The following is an 11,253-nucleotide window of genomic DNA, read 5'->3' on the forward strand; positions in this document are numbered from 1 at the left end:
ACACACTTGCTGAATTAGTGTGAAAGCTGAGGTGAGTCACATTAATTGGACGACACAGTGTTAATGGAAATGAATGAAAATGCAACTTTTCAAAGCCAGTGAATTAAAAAAAAATCTATTTATGTAAAATGATAACGAAAAAGTTGCTTGACTTTTCATGTTCAAAGCTATGATTTGTTGTATAGTTGTAAATGAACCTATTCAAAAGTAATTTTAAACTTGTGCAAATTATGACATAAAATAGCTCAGCCTGCAGATATTTTTTTTTCAAATCTTGCAACAGTCTTTGTGTGATTTCTCTATCATGATCCAAGCTGAGCGTTAAGTTTTTGGGTGTATTTTTCCATTCCTGCTCAAGTGGGGGAGACCGGGATAGTGGTAACATTTCTGACATTTTTGTCTTTTCTGCAATCCAAAATATTTGCATGTCTCTGTTATTAAATAGTAGAGCTATTTTCTCTGCAACACAGTTACTAATTGCATGGCATGGTCTCAAACACAAAGAGTGAAATTTTACAATTAACCGCATAGTCTAAGTAAGTTGTAACATAATGTAACACAATGAAATAAGGGTACTGACAAAACCTTAATATGTAATCTTTTTTATTCAACACTTAAATGCACTTATAAACATTTATCTAGCTATTTGTGTGTGTGTGGAGGTGTGTGTGACAGAGTGCAGAAATATAGCTTTTGAACATATTCTAACAAAAAAAACAACTTTTCACCAACTGAATATTTCATTCATTTTGGTTGGCCTATTGAGTCTCGCCTCATTGGCTCAGTGGGCATTGTAACCTACAACTCTTGCACTAAGATTTGAACATAATAATGAAGCTGAAAAAAATGTAGTTGTGCACCAGCTTCATTAACTGAACTGTATGTGTTTGTGTCAAGTTTTTAATCACCATCAGAATCACAGTGGTGACAGATGTATGGCACTCCTGGAGTGCAGGCCTCATGAGCCCACAGAGTACAGGTCAGGCACTTAACCCAAGCTTCTTTTGGCTTTGAGTTATTGAAGTTTTCCATGCACACAATACAGAAATTCTGAGGAATCTGTGCTGTCCTGTTCAGTGTTATTCATTTTCAGATTTTTCTTTCGTGACACAGAAAGCTTGGATTCTTTTAGGTTTGTGGGAGTGGATTTCCCTTGTTTCTGGCACAGCCTCTTGCAGGCCTCATGAGGTTATCCATGAGAAGAATCACTTTTTTTTCATGGCCGACCTTGGTGTGGTTTGCAAAGTGCTTCAGAAAGATGAGGAACTCTGTTTCTTGCATCCATCCTAATTTATTTCCATTACCAATACTTTCTACTGGCCCATCTCTGACAAAGTGGTCTGCATAACGTATGCGTGGGAACACAAACATTGGAGGAGTTGTGTTGCCAATGGCATTAACTGCACATACAAGCGTGACCAGTGAACCTCTCTCTGCTGATGTCATTGCCCCAACTTGTTTAGTGCCACATTTGCAATCACTCTGTCTGGGGTTTGCACAGTTGTTATGCCACTCTCATCAATATTCAATATCAGTGCTAACAGCTAACCTGATTGGCTACCTCCCTGGACTTTTTGAGGGGGCAATAACAACAACAACAACAACAACAACAAAAATAATAATAATAATAATGATAATAATAATAATAATGATAATAATAATGTGCAATAAACATTCACTCATTCTTTTATTTATTTATTATTATTTATTTATTTTTTTGCTCATACCTTTCTTGCACTTTAAGTTACTGTGTTGTGTTGTTACTGTGTTGTGCTCAGTTGTGTTTAGTTGTGCATAGTGCCAACATGGAACAGTTTCCAATTTCGTTGTACTATTGTAGTAGATATGACTGTGCAATGACAATAAAGAGTTATCTTAAATTAAATTAAAACATACCAAAGTAAAGCAATCTCTCTCCTTTCATCTCAGACAACACTGTCATAAAGCTTCTCTTCTGCCACTTAATATGTGCATCCAGCCGCTACATTACTGCCATCTTGTTGCTGCAGTCGGCTATTGCCGCTGAAAGCTTTTTTTTTCTTCTTTTTTTTGAAAGCTATTTCAATGTCATTGCAATGGTGTCATGTCTCTGTCTCTGAGGACGTGTCCATCATGTAACAATGACTGGAGCTGGCCAGCAACTTTTTTCTGGTAAAGTTAGGGTTCTTGCACATGCACGCTGTGGATAAACTTGTGGTCTTTGACAGTAAACTAAGGGGAAACCAGTGTGAGGCAAACAGGAGCTGGTCTTTTTTTGTACTGCTCTGAGATCAGTTACAATTTGCACTTCCTATGGAAACACAGCTAGCATTAGCAAATAAATGAGCTCCAGTGATTTAGCATCCTTACAAATGAGCTTCCGCTTGCCTACCACCTTGGCCAACATGTGTGATGTATAGAAGATGGACCATGAAAAAGTTGCTAATAATTCTTTTTACTACATTGGCAAGAAATGTTCTGACAATGATGGGGAGGGGAAAGGAACTCTGAACATGTCAGAGTGCTCAGCAGCACTTTCAGATTAGCATCTATGAGAATGTCTGAATGTGATAATTAATTGATTATTTTAATATACTTTTTGAAAACTCAAGATGTAGGCCTGTGTTCTGAGGTCATGAACATTGTAAATGTTTAATGTCCATTGTAAATGCGCTCAGTCTTAAACACATGCAACAGTAATTTTAATTAATACTGATTGTGGAGGGGGGGGGGATGAGCAGGCAACCATATGCCTTATGGGGGAGAGCAGACTGGCCCTTTCGGGTCTGACACGCAGCCCTTTGCCGCATGTCTTACCCTCTCTCCCTCCATCTTCCTGTCACTCTTCACTGCTCTGTCCAATAGAGCCAAAAAAAAGGCCAACAAATATTTTAATAATGATGGGGAACATTTTTCTGCAGAATAATCATTTTTAGTATTATAAGTGGGTGACTGTAGCTCAGGAGGTAAAGCAGGTCATTTACTGCTCGGAAGGTTAGTGGTTTCATCAGGGCTGGACTGGGACAAAAAAATCGGGCTGGGCATTTTGACTACAGACCGGCCCACCAGGTATTATAGGAAAAGTCGTAAAGCCTGTGAATGAAAACGAACACTGTTGTGACAGTGATGTACACTCTCTTGTTGGTATATATGTATCAATCTAATAAACTTAAACCTACACCATCCTCCCTAAGATAAGATAAGAGATAAGATAAGATAAGATAACTCTTTATTGTGGTATCCTACCAGAATAACCCTATTCTGGTATCCTAAACAAAACTTAAAATAAAATAAAATATTAAACAACCTAATCAATAACTACATATACCTAACTAATAGGGTTGCCAACTCTCAGCAGAAAATAGGGAACCACTCCCACCCTCCGCCTAATAATGCTTAATCATTGTAATCAACTTTAATTTAATGCACATGTAAAACAAATGCGCAGAAATCAAATTTTTTTCTACAATAATTAAATGGATTTCTTTCTTCAACAGAATTGCAGACTGCACAGATGGTACCTTCCCAAAGGAAAAGTACTATAGCTTACTAGGGTATATATTAGACTTAATATTTACTATACACAATAATGGATTTCTATACATTACATCAGATAAAAACTTTGGTTCTAAGATTCAGATAATTATTTATAAAAACTAGACATTTTTAAATGAGAATAAGAAAGTGCACTACCTGCGACTACCGCTGGTTTCCTCTTTCTGGCGCAAAGTGGGCGCTAAACAAACAGGAGAGACGGGACTTGCGACAGAAAAGCCAATCAGCTGATCATTGATCAGTTTCATGATTGAAGTAGCAACAGGAGAAGGAGGGGGAGAGAATGAGAGAAGAAGAGGCAGCTGCGCAGCATAAAGACTAGAGATGGACCGATCCGATATTATGTATTGGTATCGGTCCGATACTGACCTAAATTACTGGATCGGATATCGGCGAGAAATAAAAAAATGTAATCCGATCCATTAAATATCAAAAAAACACATCACAAAACTTGCGACACAGCGTAACTCGGCTCATAACCGTAGCACGTCGGAGCATCACGTGATAGAGCGGCTGTGTGTATTTGTAGCCTCGCTACCAAACCAGCATTTCATCTCCGAGGAAGTTATCCCAGAGAGAAGTAAAGCAAGTGTGTAAGTTCATCTCTGAATGTTTGTAAAGCGTTCCCACTGATCGGCTTTTCTGTCACGAGTCCGTCTCTCTTCTTTGTTTTTGGCCCACTTTGCACCAGAAAGAGGAAACCAGTGGCTGAACAACAGCAGCACGTTTAAGCTTGATAAGCTGTTGTTAGAATTTATTTAATATTACTTTCTACACCAGGATCCTTTTCTATGTAGCTGACAGCTGGTAACTGTGCAGGGGCGGATCTAGCAAAGTTTAGCCAGGGGGGCCGATGGGGCATGAACCCTTATTCTCATTTAAAATGTCTAGCTTTTAATAAATAATTATCTGAATCTTACACCCAAAGTTTTAATCTGATGTAAAATGTATAGAAGTCCATTACTGTATATAGTAACTGTTAAATCTAATATACCCTAGTAAGCTATACTACTTTTTCCTTTGGGAAGGTACCATCTGTGCAGTCTGCAGTTCTGTTGAAGAAAGATGTTGAATCTATTTAATTATTCTTGAAAAATAATTTATTTCTGTGCATTTTTTTTTCACACTGCATCAAATTAAAGTTGATTACGTCAATTAAGCATCATGAGGTGCAGGGTGAGGGGTGGTTCCCTATTTTTTTTTGCTGGGAGTTTGCAACCCTATTAGTTAGGTTGCTTAATATTTCTGCTAAGTACTCTTTAAAATACCAGAATAGGGAGGATGGAGTAGGTTTAAGTTTATTAGATTGATCAGTGTTGCTGAACTATGAAATATTTTGGGTGCAGTGTATTTTTTACATACAGGTATAACAGAATAGCTTTAGTGTTGTTGTTTATTTAAACTTGAGTATGAACTTATCCAAAATGCAGCAAGATATTAAAAAAACAGTTTTATTGATTAAAAAACACACTATATCGGATTCATATCGGTATCGGCAGATATCCAAATTTATGATATCGGTATCGGTATCGGACATAAAAAAGTGGTATCGTGCCATCTCTAGTAAAGACACAGAATAACTCCAGCTTTGTGAATGTTTTTCATTCTAGCTGAAGTACAGGACAAATCGCGTTCCTTTTCACCTCAATATGGAAATTTTAAGTTCAACCTCCTCAGCTGTAATTGGTCCAGCCCAGAGTTGATCATGACCAATTGGCCAATCCACCACCTTTCATTGTTTATACCATTACAAAAGAAAAAAAGAAAAAAACAAAAAAACATCGGCCCATAAAAATGGAAAATTGCCATCGGGCACCGGGCAAATGGCCGGTATGCCCGACGGCCAGTCCAGCTGTGGGTTCCATCCGTGTCTCTTCCAGTCTGCATGCTAATTAATCCTTGGGCAAGATATTAACCCCAGGTTGCTCTCCAATGCACCCATCGGTGTGTTATTGTTAACTAGAAAGCACTGGAAAGCATAGAAGAAAGGGAATGCGGTGTTGTATACAGCGCTTTGAGTGCTCCGGGAGAGTAGAAAGGGGCTATACAAGAATCAGTCCATTTGCCATTTAAAAGGTTCCAATAATACAGTTTTATGTATCATCATCATCATCTTCAAGCCTGTAGACTCCTGGTGGAGCATAGAGCCGCAACAACACCACGCCAACGGACTCTGTTTTCGGAGCCGTTCTCATCAGCTGGGTCCACGTCATTCCGGCGGCCTTTACTTCGCTCTCGACAGATCTTCTCCACGTCTGTTTGGGTCTCCCCACTTTCCTTTTTTCTTGTGGGTTCCAGTCCAGTGCTTGCCTTGTGACATTGTCGAATGGTTTTCGAAGTGTGTGGCCTATCCAGCCCCATTTTCTCTTCTTTATGTCTTGACCGACCGGGTTCTGTTTGGTTCTCTTCCACAGGTCTGTGTTCAAGATCTTCTCAGGCCATCTGATGTTGAGGATGTGTCGCAAGCACTTGTTGATGAAGATCTGTATCTTGCTGGTAATGGTGTTGGTCACCCGCCACATCTCGGACCCATACAGGAGGACTGCTTTCACATTGGTGTTGAAGATGCGGATCTTGCTGCGCTGAGATAAGACTTTGGAGTTCCAGATGGGTCGCAGGATGCTGAATGTAAGCCTTGCTTTGTTGATCCGGCTCCTAATGTCTTCATCTGTGCCACCCTCAGTGCTTTAACTTATTTTATTTCATTCTTGAGTTATGTTTTTATTTTTTTGAGCCTGAGGAAATCCTACAGCATCGGCTTGTGCTTTGTGGAACTTCTTTTAACGAAGATGGGGTTTTTATTTCGCATGGTTTTATTGGCGATCATGACGGTTGTTTGGAGTTACTCACAAACAATTACATACTCACGGGAGTTTCTTCTGGATCTTCCGTGGAAAGGCCCGTCTCTGGACTCTTTTCACCCTCCAATGTTTTCCAGCTCTGGATTATCCAGTAACCACAGGGGCACTTTTGTTTTTAACAGAGTCAAAGCAAGGAAGCGGGGTAAGAAGGGAGGCCTACGTCAGCGATTGAAGAAGCAAATACGATACAATCGTATTCCTTTACCATCAATAATCCTGGCTAATGTGCAGTCTCTGAGGAGTAAACTGGATGAACTGCATTTGAATGTCGCACATTTACGTGACTACAGAGATACATGTCTAATGGCATTCACAGAGACTTGGCTCAGGGATTCTGACCCTGATTCTTCTCTGGAATTAAAGGGCTTCGGGTTTCCCATACATTTGGATCGAGACCCCGGAGCTACCCAGAAATCTCAAGGAGGAGGGGTGTGTTTTTATATAAATCAGAAATGGTGTAAAAATGTTACCGTTTGTAAACAAGTGTGTCTGCTTGACATTGAGCTCCTCTCTGTGTCTTTGAGGCCATTTTATCTGCCGAGGGAATTCCCACAGATCAACGTCACCATCGTTTACATCCATCCTAAAGCGAATCCTAAGAATGCGACTGACACCATCTCCAACGTCATACACTCACTACAATCTCTCTCTCCTGAGGCCCCTAATATTGTTCTTGGGGACTTTAATCACTGCGACTTGAAAAAAACACTGAGCAGTTTTTATCAGTATGTGAACTGTCCCACACGATTCAATAAGTCTCTGGATCTATGTTACGGTTCCATAAAAGGTGCGTACACATCTGTGGCTGGCCCCGCCCTTGGATCCTCGGATCACATCACGGTGCATCTCCTGCCAGTTTATAAGACTGTGCTGAGAAGAGAGAATGTAAGGAAACACTACATAAAGGTTTGGAGTGACGACACCTCTTTAGCCTTGCAGGGCTGCTTTGACTGCACAGACTGGTCGGTGTTTACAGAATCATGTAGAGACTAGAGATGGCACGATACCACTTTTTTATGTCCGATACCGATATCATAAATTTGGATATCTGCCGATACTGATATGAATCCGATATTGTGTGTTTTTTAATCAATAAAACTGTTTTTTTTAATATCTTGCTGCATTTTGGATAAGTTCATACTCAAGTTTAAATAAACAACAACACTAAAGCTATTCTGTTATACCTGTGTGTAAAAAATACACTGCACCCAAAATATTTCATAGTTCAGCAACACTGATCAATCTAATAAACCTTACCTAAGTTAAAACCTAACTTAAACCTACTCCATCCTCCCTATTCTGGTATTTTAAAGAGTACTTAGCAGAAATATTAAGCAACCTAACTAATAGGGTTGCAAACTCCCAGCAAAACAAAAAAAAAAACAAAACAAAAAAAAAAAAAATAGGGAACCACCCCCCACCTTCCACCTCATGATGCTTAATCGATGTAATCAACTTTAATTTGATGCAAGGTGAAAAAAATTGCACAGAAACAAATTATTTTTCAAGAATATTTAAATAGATTCAACATCTTTCTTCAACAGAATTGCAGAATTCACAGATGGTACTTTCCCAAAGGAAAAAGTAGTATAGCTTACTAGGGTATATTAGACTTAAGAGTTACTATATATAGTAATGGACTTCTATACATTTTACATCAGATTAAAACTTTGGGTGTAAGATTCAGATAATTATAGGGATGGGTATCGTTTAGGTTTTATTCGATACCGGTGCCAAACCGGTACTTTTGAAACAGTGCCGGTGCTTAAACGGTGCTCAAACCAGTGCTTAAAGAATGGAGAACACAAAATTGGTCCAAAAACCTCTCATGTTCAGCAGTTTTTTTTTTGTAAAAAGATAACAATGTTAGCCTTTTCTGCAGCTATAGGGGATTTATGGTATCACTCTTGGCTGGAAGCAGTGCTTAAACAATGGAAAAAACACAAACTTTGTCCAAAAACCTCTCATGTTCAGCTGGGTTTTTTTTGTAAAAAGATAACAATGTTAGCCTTTTCTGCAGCTATAGGGCATATATGGTATCACTCTTGGCTGGAAGCAGTGCTTAAACAATGGAAAAAACACAAACTTTGTCCAAAAACCTCTCATGTTTAGCTGTTTTCCACTTTTTCTTTGGTCATTTTAGCCTTTTTGGCCAGGGTGAAGGGAGTATCTGCCATCAAACAAGAAGACAGCCGCATGTAACTACGACGGTGTTTGCTAGTTCACCTTACCTTACATGCATTAATGTAATAATGTGGTTAGCGTACTCAACGTTAATTACACACGAACAACATGAAGCTACTGACCCAGAGGAGAACGGCTGCTGCTGCCATCATCATCCGTCATCATTTCTGCTACGCCGGCAGGGCTAGGGGCCAGGACTCTACTCTTCGGGTTTTTGGGGGATGTTGCTAACTCCGGGTCCGATAACAGGCACCACACCCGCAGTAGATGTGCACGGTGTGAGGTCTCGCAGCAAGCATTTCTCGGCTTTAAAAAAAAAACGCTATGCGTCGCCAGGTGTTTCATCAGATTTGAGGTGTTACCTCCTTTGACAGTATCACAGTATCAGCTTAAAGCACTTGTTGCAGGCTGCTGAGTTTGCATCTTTTGCTGTGAAGTACAGCCAGACTTTTGATCGCTTCGCCTTGGGCATTTTTAATCTGTAGCTCTCCTCTAAAAGAACGCACATACCTGGCCCCGCCTACTATCCTCGGAAACGTAAAATGATTGGCTAGAATTGGCTCAGGAAAAAAAAAGCACCCAAATAAAGCACCGAAATGTGCGCTGCTTTTCGGTCTGGTTACTACCGTTTATGTCAGAACCGGTGCCATCATGGCACCGGACACCGGTACCCATCCCTAGATAATTATTCATTAAAAGCTAGATATTTTAAATGAGAATAAGAAAGAAAAGTATGTCTTTGTGCCCCCTTTTCCCTGTTCATGCCCTATCGGCCCCCCTGGCTAAACTTTGCTAGATCCGCCCCTGCACAGTTACCAGCCGTCAGCTGCGTAGAAAACGATCCTGGTCTAGAAAGTAATATTAAATACATTCTAACGACAGTTTATCAAGCTTAAACGTGCTGCTGTTGTTCAGCCGCTGGTTTCCTCTTTCTGGCTCGAAGTGGGCGATAAACAAACAAGAGAGACAGACTCGCGACAGAAAAGCCGATCAGCTGATCATTAAGCAGTTTGACGATTGAAGTAGCAGCAGGAAGGTGAGGGAGAGAGAGGCAGTCGCTCCATATATCGGCTGTTAAGCTTAACATGGGAATGCTTTACAAACATTCGGAGATGAACTTACACACTTGCTTTACTTCTCTCTGGGATAACTTCCTCGGAGATGAAATGCTGGTTTGGTAGCAAGGCTACAAATACACACAGCCGCTCTATCACATGACGCATACTGCTGCAACGTGCTACGGTTATGAGCCGAGTTACGCTGTGTTGCAAGTTTTGTGAGATGCTTTTTTGATATTTAATGGATCGGATTACATTTTTTATTTTTCGCCGATATCCGATCCAGTAATTTAGGTCAGTATCAGACCGATACCGATACGTAATATCGGATCGGTCCATCTCTAGTAGAGACATTAATGAACTCACTGACGTTGTCTGCAGCTATATCTCCTTTTGCAGAGACATGATTATCCCTTCAAAGGTTGTGCATTTTTTCCCTAATAACAAACCATGGTCTTCAAAAGCCCTTAGGAGGCTGATTCATGGAAGGAAAAAAGCTTTTACTGAAGGGAATATCTTGAAAGTTAGAGAAATTAGGAAGGAGATCAGATCAGAAATTTAAAAAGCCAAAATAAAATACAAGGATAAGGTAGAGGCAGAGATGGGTAGCAATAACTTAAGGGTTGCCTGGGCAGGCATGAAACACATGACTGGTCTCTGTTACAGTGACTGTAATAAGATAAGTCTCCCTGGTTTTAGTTCAGACTCAGTTAGCCAATGAGCTGAATAGATTTTATTTGAGATTTAATGATAATTATAATTTTAGGAATACATTTGATTTCTTAATAGAGAGCACCAGAGCCCCCCCCCCCCCCTGCTTTGTTCTTTGATGAAAGAAGGGTGGAAAATCTTTTTAAAATGAGTAAGACTAATAAAAGTCCAGGTCCTGATAATATATGTGGCCAGGTGCTTAGAACATGCGCTGAGCAATTATGCAGTATTTTTTATTACATCTTTCTCTTATCACTTCAGCAACAGAAGGTTCCAGAGGTATGGAAAAAATCAATTATTTCTCCAGTTGCTAAGACCACAAAACCTACATCATTAAATGATTTTAGGCCTGTCGCTTTAACTTCTTTAGTGATGAAGTCCTTTGAAAAACTTGTCAGGAAGGAGATCCTGCAGCAAGTAGAAAAGCTTATCAACCCACTACAATTTGCATACAGGCCTCGTAGAGGTGTTGATGATGCAGTGGTCACTCTGTTGAATTTTCTTTATCGCCATCTTGATGGTGCCAAAGCTCATGCTCGGCTCTTATTTATTGATTTTTCTTCAGCTTTTAATACTATCCAGCCACATCTTTTAGTTGATAAACTTCTTAACCAGTTTAAAATTGATTTTAATCTTGTTGGTTGGATTTTAGACTTTTTAACTGACAGATCTCAGTGTGTGAGAGTAAACGGCTGTTTTTCCAAACAGCTGAACTCTTCTACTGGCTCACCACAAGGTTGTTGTCTCTCTCCTCTACTGTATATTTTGTACACTAATGACTGTTGCAGTACACAGGCCAACAGGCATTTCATTAAATATGCAGATGACACAGTCATTGTGTAGCCGGTCTGGCCTTAAACTCTGATTGCCGTTAGTTCTCTGCGTTGTGTTGTGTGAATAACCAG

The sequence above is a fragment of the Oreochromis niloticus genome, linkage group LG1 (genome assembly GCF_001858045.2).
Source record: "Oreochromis niloticus isolate F11D_XX linkage group LG1, O_niloticus_UMD_NMBU, whole genome shotgun sequence".
In the NCBI taxonomy this organism is placed as follows: Eukaryota; Metazoa; Chordata; class Actinopteri; order Cichliformes; family Cichlidae; genus Oreochromis; species Oreochromis niloticus.